Below are 18025 nucleotides of genomic sequence, written 5' to 3'. Positions count from 1 at the left end.
GGAGCAGCACATAAATTTGAAAAAGTAAGTGTGTTTCACAGGGTTTTCTTGGTTTTTGACCCGAGGTGATATTTGCTTCAGATATTGCAGGATACACTCCCAATTTTCTGTATTTGGTATCGGCGTTAGTGCTTACAAGTCATGGAGATACTCAATTATTGTGATTTTAGGGAACTGTATATGATAGATAAGCGGCAGTATTGCACACAACGACTTGAAGTCTACATTAACAAACCTCATCATGTTTTCAAAGATGAAGCTTTCGGAAAATCCCGTGACGACCTGGCTTCTTAGCGAGGTTCTTATGCATAACAGCTGGTTTTCATTCCGTCTGAATATTCCAAACTGAAATTGCAATAAAACATGCTGATTATCTGCCCCTCAATTTTAATGCACATTCTCATAAATATCACAGAATTAATAGTTGCTTGAATAGAGTATACTTTTTTTATTAGCTCCTATAAAGTGTTAAACTGTAGTGCAATTCCCTCTTGCGTCGTTTTTATCAAAATGGTGGTCCATTATAAAAAAAAACTACATGCCAGTTTGGATTGGAGCCAACTGGAGGGACATGCGTCAGATCACATAGGCACTTGATCTGATTTTTTGCAGATAAACTACACTGACCTGAATTTGCACATAGATATTATGTCAGTTTTTGTGCAATCTATCAAGGCGCTAAACCAAATTTATGCACAAGTACGACTGTCCTGAATCAGGCATATTTGTACTGAGTGTAACAGCCTAAATCTGAGGGTTGGGTTATAATAGTACAAACGTCATGATGTGTCAGTGATGACTTGAGTTCGTGCATCTCGAATGTGACTACTTTGAGGGATTTATCGATAATTTTGTTGTAACCAGTTGCGTTACAGGTTTTCAAAATCATTTCGAGCATGGCGAATGATAAAACAAAAAAAAAATATCCTGAGTGAGAAGATGGTTATGTCCTCCATGACAATTTATTTTTGTCAGACTGTTCAGTAATACAGATGTTCACTTTGACCCAAAATCCAAGTAACTGTCTTTCTTTTATGTGGTGGAACGCAATTTGGACACCTCTACATTCTCCGACAATTTCCTTGTGGATTAAAGACTTAGCCCATGGTAAACAATCGATTCCGTTTTATCAGAAACTTCAGTCAAACAGCAGCTGCACTGACCTGTTTTGTTTCAGTAATTGGTAATTAACGTAAATAGTGTAACATCTGTTTTTCTCCCTGGGGACTTACCAGCCTCTACAACAATGATCCTTTTTTGCGGTGAAGTGCATAATGCACTGGAGTTTTCGGTAGAAATGCACGGAATACCAGAAGATCTGGTGTTTGCCATCTACTACCCTATCATTGCAATAATTGGAGTGCCAGGTAACGTATCGAACTTCAGCTGTGTCTTCATGTATCACAATTCAACTGCATCAGTTCTTCATTTTGCCGCTAACAAATCCCATTGATAGATATTGATACTGCGTTTAACTCGTGACGTCTATCACTTCAATGGTACACATTATTCTGCTTATTTGATAAACGTTCAGTATTTTAATGCAGTCATTCTCTCCATTAATCTTTCTGCCTGGTAATTTAACGTTTTATAATTTGTGTCAATGGCTGAGGTTATTTCGCTCTATCTGAATATTTCATTCTCTCTCATTCAAAGTTGTACTCTAGGACTTTATCCACATCGTTTCTTTGAAGGACCTGCTTAATTGATCTCTTCAATGTTTGTGTGCCTTTATGAGCCAAGTTCCACTTCACCGCTTTAATACATTCCCGATTTATCATTATCATCTCAAGATGCAAACATCGTTTTATTTTTTTTCATTCACTGCCTCTGTGAGGGATGAATGTTATCACTATATCGGTTGAATGCAGTTTTGCTATATTATTAGCAACGCTTTAAACCTCCAATTACCACAACGTTACTGCAATGTAAAAGCGTTAGATTTTAGCTTAAAATATGCTTGTTAATGGCGCAGAAATATAAGATATTCTGTTGCATTTATAGCAGAAGTAATGGTTTAGTTGGTTCTAAGTATCCAGGATTTATTCTTTTTTTCCAGGTTTCAGTATAGTCATAAATTGCGAAATTAAGGCCCTTATTCAGGAAGTGGAGGGTTGGGTATTGGATGTTTCACAAAACAGGAAACTACCCGCCAGTTAGTTTAAAATCTCTCAAACCGTTTTCGTACAAATTCATTGCAACAGGACTATTGACATAAAAGTAACCAAGCATTATAAATGTACTTTGTCAAAACAAATCGTCATTAAACTTTATTGGACTTTTTAAAAGAAATCGTAACATAACGTGTGGAACATTTTAAATACGCAGATTTCCAAAATGTATTTGGCAAGGTATCATATCAATGGTTAATGTGAAGAATAATTGACACAGTTTAAGAATTCTCACATTTGCGTAGATAAATAAACTTGCTAACAGGAAACCAAGAGTCGGCAAAATGGTATTTTATTGGTACAATGCAAACTTTAGCGTAGCCCAAATTTTAGTGCTGATTCATTGAAATTTTACAATGTTTATGAATACCATGGATAACGATAAGAAGGTATCATTATCAAACATGATACGTCGCAGAAATAGATTTGAACATATGTTTCAAGAGTATGTAAGCTGGTTCTTAAAAAAATGTCAAGTGAGCAGAGAAAACTGATAATCAGAGTGTAATGTGAGATAAATGTGAAATTGCGTACTTTGGACGAAACAGTAAAAACCAAGCAAAATGTCCAAATGATAAGCATTTGCGGAAGCTATTTTACTTGTAGAGTCACAGAGACATACAGTACGGAGACAGACCATTGAGTCCAACGAGTCCATGCCCACCAAATATCCCAACCGAATCTAGTCCCACCTGCCAGCACCTCCCTATATCGCTCTAAATCTTTCCTATTCATATACCCATCTAGATGACTTTTAAACATAGCAATTGTACAGGACATTACCACTTCCACTGGCAGCTCAATCCATAGGTATACCACACTCTGCGTGAAAAAGTTGCCCCTCAGGTCTCTTCTTTATCTTTCTCCTGTCACCCTAAACCTATGCCGTCTTGTCTGGACTCTCCCATCCCAGGGAAAAGTCTTTGTCTATTTAAACTATCCATGCCCCTCATGATTTTATAAACCTGTATAATGTTGCACCTTAGCCTCCGATGATCCAGGGAAAACAGACCTCGCCTATTTCACTTCTCCCGATGGCTCAAATCCTCCAAACCTGGCAACATCCTTGTAAATCTTTCTGAAACCTTGCAAGTTTCACAACATCTTTCCGATAAGAAGAACAGAATTACACACAGTATCCCATCAGTAGCACAACCAATATAGCGAATAGCTGCAACAAGACTTCCCAACTCCTATACTCCTGACCAATAAAAGAAAGCATAATAAACGCCTTCTTCACTATCTCATCTACCTGCGACTCACTTTCAAGGAGCTCTGAACTTGCACTCCAAGGTATGTTTTTTCAGCAAACTTCCTAGAACTTTACTATGAAATGTTGAAGTCCTGATAAGATTTGCTTTCCCAAAAAGCAGCACTTCACACGTACCTAAATAAAACTCCATCTGCCACTTCTCAGCCCATTGGCCCATCTCAACAAGATGCCATTGTAATCTGAAGTAACTGTTTTCGCCGTCCACTGCACCTTCACTTTTGGTGTGATCTGGAATCTTCCTAACTATACCTATCATTTTCACATTCAAATCATTTTTATAAATAATGAAAGGTAGTGGACCCATTACCGATCCTTGTGGCACTCCACTGGTCACAGGCCGACAGTGTGAAAAACAACCCTCCACCACAACCGTCTGTCTTCGACCTTTGAGCCTGGACGGCAATCAAATCGGTAATTCTACGTTGTATTCGATGACATCTAATCTTGCTCACCAGTGTCCCATGGGGAACCTTGACAAAAACTTTACCGAAGTCCATATAGGTCACAACTAACACTCTGACCTCATCAATCCACTTCGTTCTTTCTTCAAAAAAAGCTCAATCAAGTTTATTTGACATGAGTTTCCACACACAACGCAATGTTAACTATCGCAGATCAGTCCTTGTCTTTACAAATACATGTCCATTATGGGCATCAGGAATCCCTCCAGTAACTTGCCCAGCACCGATGTCAAGCTCACTGGTCCAGTGTTCCTTGGTTTGGCCTTACCACCTTTATTAAGGAGTGGTACCACGTAAGACAACCTCCAATCTTCTGGCACCTCATTTGTCACTATTGATGATACAAATATCTCAGCAAGAGGCCCATCAATCACTTCCCTAACTTCCCACCGAGTTCTAGGGTCCACCTGATAAGGTCCTGGAGATTTATCCACTTTTACGCGTTAAAGACAGCCAGCATTTCCTTCTTTGCAATATGGACATTCTTGAAGCCGTCACCATCTATTTTACTGCATTCTATATCCACCGTGTCTTTCCCCACTGTAATTGCCGGTGCAAAATACTCGTTTAGTGTCTCTCCATCTCCTGCGGCTCCACACAATTGCCACCTTCCTGATCTTTGAGGGACAGTATTCTCTCCCTCTTACGCTTTTGTCCTTAATGTATATGTGAAACCCCTTTGGATTCTCCTGAACTGTATTTGCAAAAGCAATCTCATGTCCCCTTGTTGCTCTCCTGATTTCTGTCTTATGTATACTTCTACTGCCTGTATCATCTCAGGATTCGCTCGATCTGTCCTGCCTGTACATGACATACACTTCCTTCTTTTACTTAACCAACCCTTTACTTCTTTTGTCACCCAGCATTCTCTATACGTAGCAGCCTTTCCTTTCACCGTAAGAGGAATAGTCCTCTTCTGGATCCTCGTTATCTCATTTTTGAAGGTTTTCCATTTTTTAGGCGTCCCTATATCAGTGAGCATCTGCCCCGAGTTAGCTTTCGAAAGTTTTTGCCTCATACCGTCAAAATTGGCCTTACTCCAATCTTGAAACTCAACTTTTAGATCCGGTCTGTCTTTTTGCATCACTAATTTAAAACTAATAGAATTATAGTCGCTCGCCCTCATTTCTTCCCCCACTGACACCTCAGTCATCTGCCCTACCTTATTTCCCAAGAGTAGGTCAAGCTTTGTACCCTCTCTAGTAGGTATATTCATACACTGAATCAGAACATTGTCTTGAAAACAGTTTACACATTCGCCTCAGTCTAAACCCTTAACAATATTGCAGTCCCACTCTATGTTATGAAAGTTACAAAGCACGAAAATAACCAGCCTATTAGTCTTAGAAATACATCACTGAATGCAAATGTGCAGACACATCAAGTTACTGGGATCGTAGATTCAAATCACTGTTAATTTCAAGATAAATTGAATTCGAGTATCGTTTAGGTATTCTTGAGTTGCAGGGCCATAATGAGACCACATCTGACGTTGTGGCCCACGCAGTGAGTTTTACAGTTGGAAAAGATTTGGAAGCATTTCAGAGAAGGAAACATTTAGCAGATTGATTCCTGGCTTGGCAAGACTGCACACAAAAAGTCCTTGTGATTACCAGCTGGAGAACTCAGTGATCCGTTCCCAAAGTCAGAGAAATACAAATGGGCGCCTCACTACATCTGTTTCAGCATATGTCTTAACAAAGCAATTGCTGACATGCATAACAGTGTTTTCACCGAATCTCGTGAGAAGGAACCGTATTTGATCCTGAACGAAGCGTATCCTGCGTCCCTGCCAGCTTTCACACTCAGTAATAATGGTTTTACTATTTCCCCACTGTAACATTTTCTGCTATATTTTGCTGTTATCGTTCTCTCGTACACCTAAGGGATCAAGTGAATGTTGACTGAATGATCAACTTTGTCAGGAAATGTCACTGTAGACATGATTCTCCGTTGAAAATCCAACAAGATATTTTGCAATTTTATGTCATTAACAAAAACATGTTTTAGCTGGATGTTAACTTAAAATACAGTTACTTTTGGATTTCCTGCAAGCTGTAAGGGCCATAGAGTTATATGATTCAAGAGCATTCAATAAAGTGGTTAATTTTACTGGAAACTGAAAAGTAAATTATCCATTTGTCCATTTTATGAAACACAAATGGTCTATTTCTGTTTCTGTTGCAGCTAATTTGGTTGTGATTGCGATCTTGCCTCGAAGGCAATGTGGTTTATCTGGGTGTATGATACTTTACCTAGTGTACATGGCGGTGGCAGACCTCCTGGTCCTGGTAACCTGTGTAATATTAAACCGTATTCCTGGGATTTACTTTCCATACAGTTTTCTGTCCATTACTCCAGTTTGTAGTCTTCGTGCTGTCTTAAATTCCACCACTGTAGACAGCTCTGCTTGGTTTACTGTCGCTTTCACCTTTGATCGATTTGTGCTGATTTCTTGTCAGAAGCTGAAATTAAAATATTGCACCAGAATGGTCGCAGCATGGGTCATAGGAATCGTGTCTACGCTGTGTTGCATAAAAAATGCGTTTTTGTATTTTATATATGAGCCCGTGTACACAATTAACAATGTATCCTGGTTCTGCAACATAAAATTGATATTTTATGAGTCACCTGTTTGGACTGCATATGATTTACTTCGTAGCATTTTCAACCCTCTTCTCCCATTCTTTCTGATTTTACTGCTCAATGCTTTGATGATTAGATATATTCTTCTGGCCAATGGAACCCGAAGGAGACTCAGGTCAGGCAGTCACAGAGAGGATCAGAGTGACCCAGAGATCGAGAAGCGGAGAAAGTCCATCACTTTACTCTTTGCCATTACAGGCAGTTTCCTTTTGTTGTATTCGTTATCTTTTACGACGATCCTCTATGTCCGAATTGTGAAAGTGACCTATTTTTCAGGTTCATTTTTCAGCAAATCGTCATTTATCCTTGAGGAGTGTGGATTTATGTTTTTATTTTTGTGTTCATGCATCAATCCGTTTATTTATGCTGGAACCCAAAATAAATTCAGAGACGAATTAAAGAATGGGCTAAAATACCTGCTGCGTCAATTTCTTAAATGATTCGAAACTGGAAATTATGAATATTCACGATCAATCATGTACAATTATCCAGAGGTACAACGTAACAATACTGAGACTTTAAAGATGCAACGTAAACAGGCAGAACTTGTGGTATCATGGTTCCTGTATGTTTTATCCACTTGTTTATTTTTATTTCACCAGCAAAAAGAACATTCGTTGCCCTCCGTAATTGCAGGCATATTATAAACTGTGGTGGCGATTGGTATGAAATAAATTGAAACACTTTTTTCTTTTAAAATTGACTAAAGCAATGTTTAATTTACTTAAGAGATGTTGATGGTCTATCGTAAGAGTAATTGAGGTGTTGCCCATTGTGACATAGGTGGAGGCAGAGGGCAATGCTTTATGAGCAGAAAAACGCGAGAATGCAGTGATGAATCAGAGAGGACCCGATGTACGATATGCAGACATGATCAATTCTAATTTAACTTTTAGAAGAAACGCAGCACAATAGCATCTAAGACACAAATGGTTTTGTCTGAGAGCTCAGTAACTCACTGTAGAGTGAGTCAGCTTCAGACCCGCGACAGTTTAACTTGTGAAATTATTTACTGTTGGAGCTCTTAACACGTACCAATCAAAATCCGCTTTATATTCGAGCCACTGGAATGTCTCCACAGAATAGGTCTAGGCTTTGAATATAGATGTTTTTGGTGCCAGAATAAATATTATTCAGTCCGGGCGGTGTCATAGGAACAACTTCAAATCACCGCTTCTCCTTCTGTCGAAACATCTGGTGAGAATTCATTTCACTCAGATTTAGAACATAGAACATAGAAGAATACAGCGCAGTACAGGCCCTTCGGCCCTCGATGTTGCCCCGATCAAAACCCACCTAACCTACACTCACCCACTATCCTCCATATACCAATCCAATGCCCGCTTAAATACCCATAAAGAGGGAGAGTCCGCCACCGCTACTGGCAGGGCATTCCATGAACTTACGACTCGCTGAGTGAAGAACCTACCCCTAACATCAGTCCTATATCAACCCTCCACCCCTTAATTTAAAGCTATGCCCCCTTGTAATAGCTGAGAAAACAAACATGTTCGAGTCGAAAGGATCAGACCGATCTATATTTCAAATCCAGTTTCATATCATACCGGGAGGTGAGGAAAATAATAGAAAGTGATTAGACAAAACTAGCTATCAGAAATGCTCACTGCATAACGGAAACCCCAAGCAGTTGCAAGGAGTGTCGAACTGTTGAAGTCACTGGTTCGACTTTATACCCTAAATGGTCTTCCTTCATGCATCATCTCATTGTCTTGTGCTCCCAGAATGAAATGAGGCTGATCGGCACATTGTTGGCTGGACTTGATTGGTAGAATTTCGAAATGGTTTAAGACCAGCGATCACACAGGACGCTTTTCTCCCATTTTTCACCCGTGCACTGCTTTGAAACGCATGCCGGTAGTTAAAAATTATTATTTTATGCGACATGAATATCGCTGGTTTTCTTAGCATTTATTGTTCATCCCTAATTTCCCTGGAATTCAGTGTGTCCAACTTCCTGAGCACTGGTAGTAATAACGCCCGTGTTCTGACATCTAGATCATTTTAATTCGAAAGATTCCGTATTTTTCTTTGCACAAATGTCAATATGCCAGTCATCATATGAAGATGGAATGTGCTATTATTGAGCAAACAGATCTGAAGAACATTCTAAATTAAAAAACGTTTATAACTCTGTCCTCGACTGTACTTTATGTTTCATATCCTGTTTGTGTTCTAACTCCAATGAGCTGCCCTTTTCCGTGCCTGTCAGTATAGATGTGATCATCTACAATCTTCAGATTCTGGATTTGCAGTGAGAGAATACAAAGAAAGCAGTATCGTTATTATTATTTTTACATTTACCACTCATTTATTCACAGTGCCAATCGATAGCTTGAGGACACCACCTACGACAATTCTACTTCTCTGCAAGTGTACCTTACACCACTGTGCCCTGGTATTTTACGTGTTCATCTAGATGGTTGGTAAAGGTTGTATGAGTTTCCAACTCCACAATCATCCTAGAAAGTATATTCCATATTTCGTCCACCTCCACATCATATTATTTTTCTCAGATTGCCTCTGCACTTCTTCGTGCTCATCTGAAACACATGCTTTCCGGACTTCGACACGTGTCCCTGTGGAAAATAAAATCTCTCGAGATTTTCTATCTCTTCCGCTGATTGTTGGACACATCTCAATCAGATTCTCCCAAACCAAGTTGTGTTTGTTCAAAGAGAAACATATCCAACCCGAGGCTTTTCGTTACAGTCAACGTCCTACTTTGTATTGTCTCCAGTGCAACGGAGGTTTTCCCATTGAGTGACGAACAAAATGATACGTGGTGTTGCATCTCTGGCATAAGTAATGTCTTAAGAGTTTGCAACAAATTTTTCTTACTACTGCATTCAACGAACCAGCTAATGAAGTCAAACAGACCATTCGCCTTGTTCATCACCCTCCCGACATTTTTTCCATTCTGTTAAGAAGTTGTAGGCGTGTACTGTTCCTTGAAGAGAGGTTGAAAGCTGGCAAGAACTTAACAAACAGAGTGTGCTGCAAAGTTTAAAAATGTAACATTTGGAAATGAAACAAATAGCAGGAGCAGAGTTGCTATGTTACACAACTACTTTGAATTTGACCAGTCAGTATAAATTATGCCCCAAGATACCAATATCTAATCGAATTTGATTTTTAATATTTTTACGACATCAAACCAATGAGTTTATCCGATGGTTTGGGGTATAGAACTCGGGTATATTGAACAGTTACAGAGCGGCAAAGAACATAACACTGTCTGCAGACTCTCTCTCTCTGAAAGTTAAATTGCCCGCAGTGAAGGTGTCTTGGAAGATATCGTTTCACATGATATCTGTGAAGAAGAAGACCGGAGAAAAGAAGACAAGAAGCTACCAAGGGAAAAGCGGTAGCTGGCTTGCTCCGAAATTTGATTTTTTTAAACATATTCGGGGGTGGGTGTTACCAGATCAGTATATTGTTGCAGAGTGGGAGGGAGATAGCTCCTTTAGGTAAAGGAGGCGTGCAGTATAGATAGTGGTTCTTTAATCTTATTGTTTTTCTAGTGGTAAAACTTTTTTTTATTTAAATAGTAATTTTTTGTCACTCATACTTTCACAGATTATGAGTGAAGATGAGCTTTTCTGGTTATCTGGTTCAATTTAGCAGAAGGATTTATCCCGAGTGGTATCAATTCATTCAAGGAATGAGGACACCACTGTCTAGGTTAGCATTTAAGGAGTTAAGATTCAATCACATTGCTGTTCAACTGTAGTCACATGTCGGCTCAACCAGGTGTGGGTGACAGATTCATTCTATTACGCTCATTGCCGAAACAGTTGCGCTTTTCCAACAATCAGCTCAAGTTCCAACATCTTCCATGGCAGAATTCGAACACGAGTCCCCAAAGCCTGGCCTATGCCTCTGGATTAAAGGTCGAGCGAAAATAGTACTGGGTTATCTCCAACCCAAGGGCGACACTTGCTGACATCTTCAGGGATCTGTGGACTTGTAGGCCTACAGACCTTTGCTCCTCATTGCTTTCTGGCAAACATTTTGTGCATTCTTCTTTTATTAGTGTTCTCAAAAAGCATAATGTTTCACCTAACTAGAATAAACTCCACTCACCATTATTCTCCCCAGTTTTCTAGCTGATCCATGTCAAACTTTGGCTGTGCACCATCGTCCAGAACATCATCACTCTCCGTGAATTTTGCAAACGTACGAATTAAATCTTCTGCGTTCACATATAAGTCGTTCAAGCACATTGCGGGTTGCAGCATCGACACTTGTGGCATGTCACTGGTCACAGGCTTCCAATCACAAAAATAACGTTCCATCATGACCTTTTTCCTCCTATCTACAAAGTATTGTTAGGTCTTTGTCAAAAGCTGCATTGAGGTTTTTCTTTTGGGCAAGCTTTTAACGCAGGAACCTTTTCAAAGATCTCAATGAAGTACATGTGAACAACTTTGTTGTAGTCCCTCTATCACTACATTAATTAGATTTTAAACGAGAAACACATTTAAATTAAACAGTCTCCACTTGCAGAAAACTGTGCACCTGAACCAAAAGATGCTTTTGTTTCGCTACACTCGACCAGGCCCTTATTCACCATGAATAGTTTACTCTAATTTGACTTTCCAAATTGCAGGACCTCACACTTATCTATGATAAACTCCACTTCCAATTTCTCTAAACACTTGTCCAGCTGGTGAAAGTCGTACTGTAATTTCTGATAACTTTACTCACTATCTGACCTAACTCATCCTTTAGTGTCCTATGGAAACCAAGTCATCATCCCTTCTGAATTTTCATGCAAAACATTGCTATAGATAACAAACAGCAATGGGTCCAGCACCTTCCGATGATGGACACATGTGACAGGGCCGCAATCCTTCCAATATTACGCTCTGCTTCCTACCATGAAGCCAATTGTGTACTCAATCTTGCAACTCTCTCCCATTCATGCGATCTAACTTTCCAGAACAGCCTACCATGCGGAACATTATCAGAGGCCTGACTCCCATACAACACGCATGCTGACTCTTCCTGGTCAGTCCCTGCACTTCGAAATACATGTGTATCTAACCACTCTGAATCCTGCAAAACATGGAAGGTGCAATGAAATTCAGTTTGGCGTTTCACAAAAGTTTGCACCATATTCTGCTTAATGCAATTGCAATGTTGTTAACACATTTCTCTCCACATGATGATGACCAAACCAGGGTCTGTTTTATTCCATTCATTCTACGTTTGCACAACTGCTGTTCAGTATGAATATGGAATTGTTGCTTCAGGTCATCGTTGTGAGAACACCATCTGGTGTACATTTCCGTGATTCACAAGCTCGATGTTTGCACTTGGTCTGCTGTATCTCTGAATCAGTGTGAGGGCTTCAGAGCTCAAAATACATGGTGCTTTCGGTTGACCAGCCTCAGGATACCTCAAGTGAACAGTTTATTTCCTTTGTTCAAGTTAAAATAGATTCTGTCCTGCCATTCTGGAGACTTGTAAACGTCCTCCATGTATCGTCAGTAAATATGTATCCGGGGATAATTGATGTTCCACTCTAGGTTTCTGCCAGCGTATGTTGTCAAGTTACAGCAGTGCATTTTCATATGCTTGCTGTTCGGATTCAGGTGGATATTGGGAGGCTGAAGTATTTTCACTTGTTCTTGTGCTACAAATACAAAATGTTTCCGTGTTTAGGGTAACTGCTGTTCTCACCTCGTCAGGATGAAATGTGATTCCCGGCCCACAGCAATGTGTTTGATTCTTAAGTGACATTCTGGCTTCAGGGACCGATCATAAATGTTGTTCAAATCCTTTTCTTTTAGAGACAACGTGGTCGCAGACCGCTGCAGTGTATTACTGTGCAACGCAGACATAGTGAGAGAAACAGTGGACATGGCCATCAGTTTCTTGCATTGTGATTTCTGTCTGATTTCGGTTAAACATTCCCCAAAACATGAAATTTACAAAAACTAGTGATTTCACAATTCATAAATTCATTCCTCATTAATTGACAGAATCTTAGGACGATGATAAATTGTAGACAGTTATGTTAAATCAGACATTCGGCACGTGCAATATTAAAAGCATATTCATGGACAGAAGCGGAGGACACCTTTTTTTGATAGACAGATAAATAGATAGATAGATAGATAGATAGATAGATAGATAGATAGATAGATAGATAGATAGATAGATAGATAGATAGATAGATAGATAGATAGATAGATAGATAGATAGATAGATAGATAGATAGATAGATAGATAGATAGATAGATAGACAGATAGATAGATAGACAGATAGATAGATAGATAGACAGATAGGTAGATAGATATACTGCTTATTCCACATTTGCACAAAGGCACTTTATTTATGTATTATTATAATTGTATGCTGAATTTGTTAAGAATTCATCCTGTTTTGCAGCTAATTCTTTTCATCTGGAGACGGTTCCGAGATCACTTCATCAGGGAATTGCTGGACAGACAATTGACTTTAAGACAAGGCTACTGCGACTTGACTTTGTATTCTGCTGCAGACAATCCTGTTATTATTCGCTTACCTTCACATTTATGGAAGGAAATCAATCAGTAATGGCATTGCCCATCTGAATCAATCGGTAATAACATTGCATTCCCAGTCATCGGAAAAATGAACTGCGGGGACAGCTTGGGGCTTTGACTGTACCAGTGTGCAGAAGCATTAGACCCACTTTCCTTGTAGTTGTACGTCAATGCGACATTCTCTATATCCTCATTTTTTTAAATCAGAAAAGAGGTGTTCCACTGTATCCTGCTGGTTCAATTTTAACACATGGAAAACAGTTGAAAAAATGACAGCCAATATCTGTGCCACCATTTCTGTTATTCGAGCAAGAATAACGTTTGTATTGTAACAGTCAGTTTGTCTTTTTTTTTAGAAGAAAATATTTACTGACAATAAGTACAAAGACGAGGGGCGGTTTATGTCATCTCCAAATATTGATTTCTCACTTTGGACTTCTACAGAGCAGTATATTTTCTGTCAAACCACACATGCAGATCACTGCCCAACTGCGATGCTGATCGAATCGATGACAAGAACGGTGCATGGCAGTAATTTCTCAAACAACACTGACAAACGGAGAAATGAGAAACAAAAGCAGAAATTGCTGGAAACTTCAGCTTGTCTGGCAGCACCTATGGAGCAAAATCAGAGCTAATGTTTCGGGTTAAATGATGGATCACTGCCGAACTGCTCAGTCTGTTCTCTATCCATAGACGCTGGCAGAGCTGCTAAGCTTCCCAAGCAATTTTTGTTTTCTTCTCCATCGACACTCTCAGTTGCAGTCGGGCAGGTGGAGTAAAATAGCAACAGTGTCATTTCCGAACTGTGACCTGCTGTTAAAACATGGAAGACATTACTTGTCATGTTTCAATTCTCTATATCTTCGTTTATAGCCCCAGCGGGGATTAACGTTACCCAGTTTCAAGTCTAAGTGGGGAAATAAGATTTCCAAATATCACGTCCACTTCTGCCATCCTGGTTTAGAGAATGGTTAAAGGTACAGCCGGGACAGGGAAGCAGAATTAAGAAATATTCTGTCGATATGCTGCTTCACACATGTGTATTATCAGTATTTACTCTTTTCATTCGAGGAACTCAGTCAAATGTGTGTTGCTGAGAAAGCACAGCCGATCAGGCAGCATCTGAGGAACAGAGAATCGACGTTTTGGGCATAAGCCCTTTACTGGAAATGTATGTCCCTTCATCAGGTGTCATAATCACCCAGATATGTGTGACAAATGTTGAAAGACCTATAGGGCTTATGCCCAAAACTTCGATTCGCCTCCTCCTCGGATATTGCCTGACCTGAGGTGCTCTGTAGTCCTCACTTTCTACTAATTCGAGAAACTGTAAAGACATTCCTGTTATTTAAGTATACATCTGACAAAATGTGTTTGATGACTGTCATATCGAAAATGAAAAACATAGTGAAGGAGTACATATTATCCTGATTATTCGTGATCAAAGAAGCATTTTAATTTTAACTATCAGAATTTTGAACTTGCCGTTGTCCTACGTGTTGTATTTTTAATTAAATTATCACTCTTTATTGAAAATATGATCAAACATATATCTGCGGCAAATGTTGAAAGACAGATAACTTTCTGAAAAAACAGATTCTTCCTCATCTGTCTCTTAAGTGTAGCTGTGGGGAGCTCAGTTGTAACAGTGCAAACAAATTAATGTGAACTTTCCAATCTGAAATCAACACGAAATGAGTTACCTTTTTTCTTCACACTGCGGGTGTTCCAGACTGAAATAATCCAAGGTCCAGAATTCAGTCTAAATCCTGCCGTGGTCACCATACCATTCACTGCTGCCAGTCTGATGTGAGGAACCGATGAATAAATGAGCTGTCAGCTCTTGGATCGCACCTGCTTAATCTGTCAGCAATGAGACAGCAGAAAGACTGGATATTATTCAACATTAACGGAATTCTTGAATTCAACAATTTCATGTCAGTTTATTTTGTATAAATCCGTATTCACAGCGTAGAATCATGACTTTTGTTTTCAATGCATTATTTACAAAGGCATCTGTCATAATTGAAACTAATGTTAAAATGTACACAATGTTTCACATAAAGGCATTGCTAACGTTGTTTTAATTATGCATGCTCTCGCTTTCTACACTGTTCCGTTATCAGGTGGTATTTGGTGCCATAGCTCGATGATGACATCTCTAAATTTCTGCAAGTCGTGGCCTGCACATTCTGTCTCTCAAGAGTCCGCTTCAGCAATGACATTTGAAGACTTTGCAAAGACCGTTAGTTAAAGACATTCGACCACTGCTGCTGCTGTTTAAACTTTGCAAAAATGTCATCAGATTTGATATAAAGCATAGACATTGTTGATCTGCGCTGTTATCAGACCTGAGGGGGCAGGGGCGGGGGGCGTGGATTCCGCTAAGATTGTCCATGAGTTAAATGAGGGGATTTTCACTGTCCGTTAGCTTTTGCTATCTGACACATTGATACGTTAATGAGAGACGCAGGGGCAGGAATCGAATAATCTGAAGAGCGAAACGACTGTGAAAAGAAATACATTGATTACTAGCACTAAGAAAGTTACTGCAATAGCACAATGCTTCTGCATGAGTGCTCCTATCGACTCAGAATAAATAAGAGTGATTTCAGATGCAAATTAACTTCACAGTGAGGCATTGGCATAGGAAATTGGGTGCAGTCACCAATTCTCCCTTAAAATGCACGTGACATGTCCGGTTTCTCCTGTTCATTGTTAACTATTCCCATGTGCATGTGTAAGCTGCCAAACATGAAGTGACACCATAAAATCTTTGCCTGCTCCATCCCACATAAAAATTTCCAAATCACCACTTCAGAAACTCAGTCTGTCTTGTGATGGTGCGTGAAAAATGAGTGACTCAATCTAATTTCAACAACTGCATTCTTGCACGGAACCGACTTATTTCCAATCATGAAACGGTAAGGCGACTGGTCCGCTCAGTTTGACTTCAAGCTGAATCTCAGACCAGTTAAAAATCAAATTGGTTCAACATTTAGTGAGCTTGCAAATTGTCCCTTTTGTCAGTTAGTGGCAACCTGACTGTCTTTACATATCATCTTCTAAACATCCGAGCATACCGTTGATGTCTCTCTTCTTTCATATAAACGTTGACGTTGTCAAAACTCGTTCATCCTATCACATTGTACACAGGAAGTGATATCAAATAAAAGGTAGCCAGTGCTGTCAGCTTTATGTTGTCTGATGTTGTTGTGGTTTCTGAGGTACAGAAACATTTCTCACATTCCGGCGCAGCAGTAATGTGGCTCTCCATTGTCTCTCTGGTCTTGGTTACTGTCATTATTTGGATTAGCTAATTTTTTAAATCGCATTTATTTTCTCGAGGAATAAATTTGACAAATACAAGACATGTTTTGCCAAATATCGGAGCTGGATTGGAACACTTTTTGATTTTGACATATACTTTTGCGATCTATCTTGCATGAGGAACAAAACACAAGATAGAAGCGATTTTTGGGGACGATGCTGAATTGAGAGATTATAGCTGTCACAAAACAGCATATAAGGTTCAGTTCCTTTGGCCAATAATGAGAAGACTAACGGCGAACTGTTCGAATGCAGCAAATATATTTGGCTTTGAACATTGAGAGGAATATACCACTTGAGAAGAATTACAGATCTGTAAGTTTAAATCAGAAAATGATAGTGACACAGACTCTTCAATGAGGATTTGAAGAGAAATATATTCAGCCCCAGACCAGGCAGATATATGTTTGTCATTATTACAAGAAGCATTTGGAGAAAACGAGATTGATTTATTTAACAGGAAACCAGATGAACGGGTGCAGGTGAAACGGATGGAGTGTTTGCTGCTAGCACAAGAGGAAGAAATAGGTAAGACGCCAATGTTTACACATGGGCATGAGCCTGACAGTAAGAATGAATTTTTTTTCTGCTCTCGGTAAGGAAGTGTTGCGAATTTGGTTGAGTTCACTCATACATTTTATCACCGATTTCGGCTTTCCCTTACATTGTGTCTCAGATCTGAACGATGCAGATTCTGTCACTCCGCAGGAGACCTCGCTCACAGAGGGAGAAGACATCTCTTTAAACTGCACCGACAGCGGAAATGATCATTACTTATTCTGGTCCTGTTTGTAGCCGGGCAGACAGTCCGAGTCCGCAATCCAGAGGTAAAAAAGTGGTGTTTCTGAAATTAAGGCGGATTTCGCTGAGAACCGCTTTTCTGATACCGTCCAGCAGACAGTGAAGTTTTACTGATTGACCATCTCAGAGCTGGTGCCATCGAACCCCGCAGTCTATTAATGTGCAACGACTCAGAGTGATGGGAAAGAGTGAAAGCCTTGTACAATATCTGCTGCAGTATCTGTTTATCAGATGCTGCCTGGAGGGCTGTTTATAACTGGTTACACACTGACACTTAGGTACATTCCTGTGAGGAAATGCCCAATGACTATCTGTCAGAAGAAGATCTAAAGACATTCACATGGAATAGTGATATTGATTATTGAAATGATTATGAGAAATATCTCATTGGCACCCTTATATATGGTGGTATGTGGAAAGCCCCGCTCACTTTCATTGAGAATACAGATTGTGAAACTGGCTTGGCATTAACTGTATCCACTGATCTCCTGATGGAAAAAGCCTGGAATCTCATCATTTTCGACAAGACATACTGAATGAATGAACAGCCGTTGGTCATTGATGAAAATCAGATTCATCACACTAACTTGATTGAGCATATCCAAATATTGAAGTACATATATTAAAGATTGAAAACCCATAATGATGCAAAATATCGAGGCAATATTTTCGGGATATGATGAGAAGTTAACTAGCTACGACATTATCAGAAAAGGACTTACAAACATCTTAACAGGACTAAAGAATGTGAGGTACAATGAGAAGCTGAGACACTTTTCCCCTGA

The sequence above is a fragment of the Chiloscyllium punctatum genome, chromosome 36, assembly GCF_047496795.1.
Source record: "Chiloscyllium punctatum isolate Juve2018m chromosome 36, sChiPun1.3, whole genome shotgun sequence".
In the NCBI taxonomy this organism is placed as follows: Eukaryota; Metazoa; Chordata; class Chondrichthyes; order Orectolobiformes; family Hemiscylliidae; genus Chiloscyllium; species Chiloscyllium punctatum.
The sequence above is the reverse complement of the archived record's forward strand: the minus strand, read 5'-3'. Positions refer to the sequence as shown.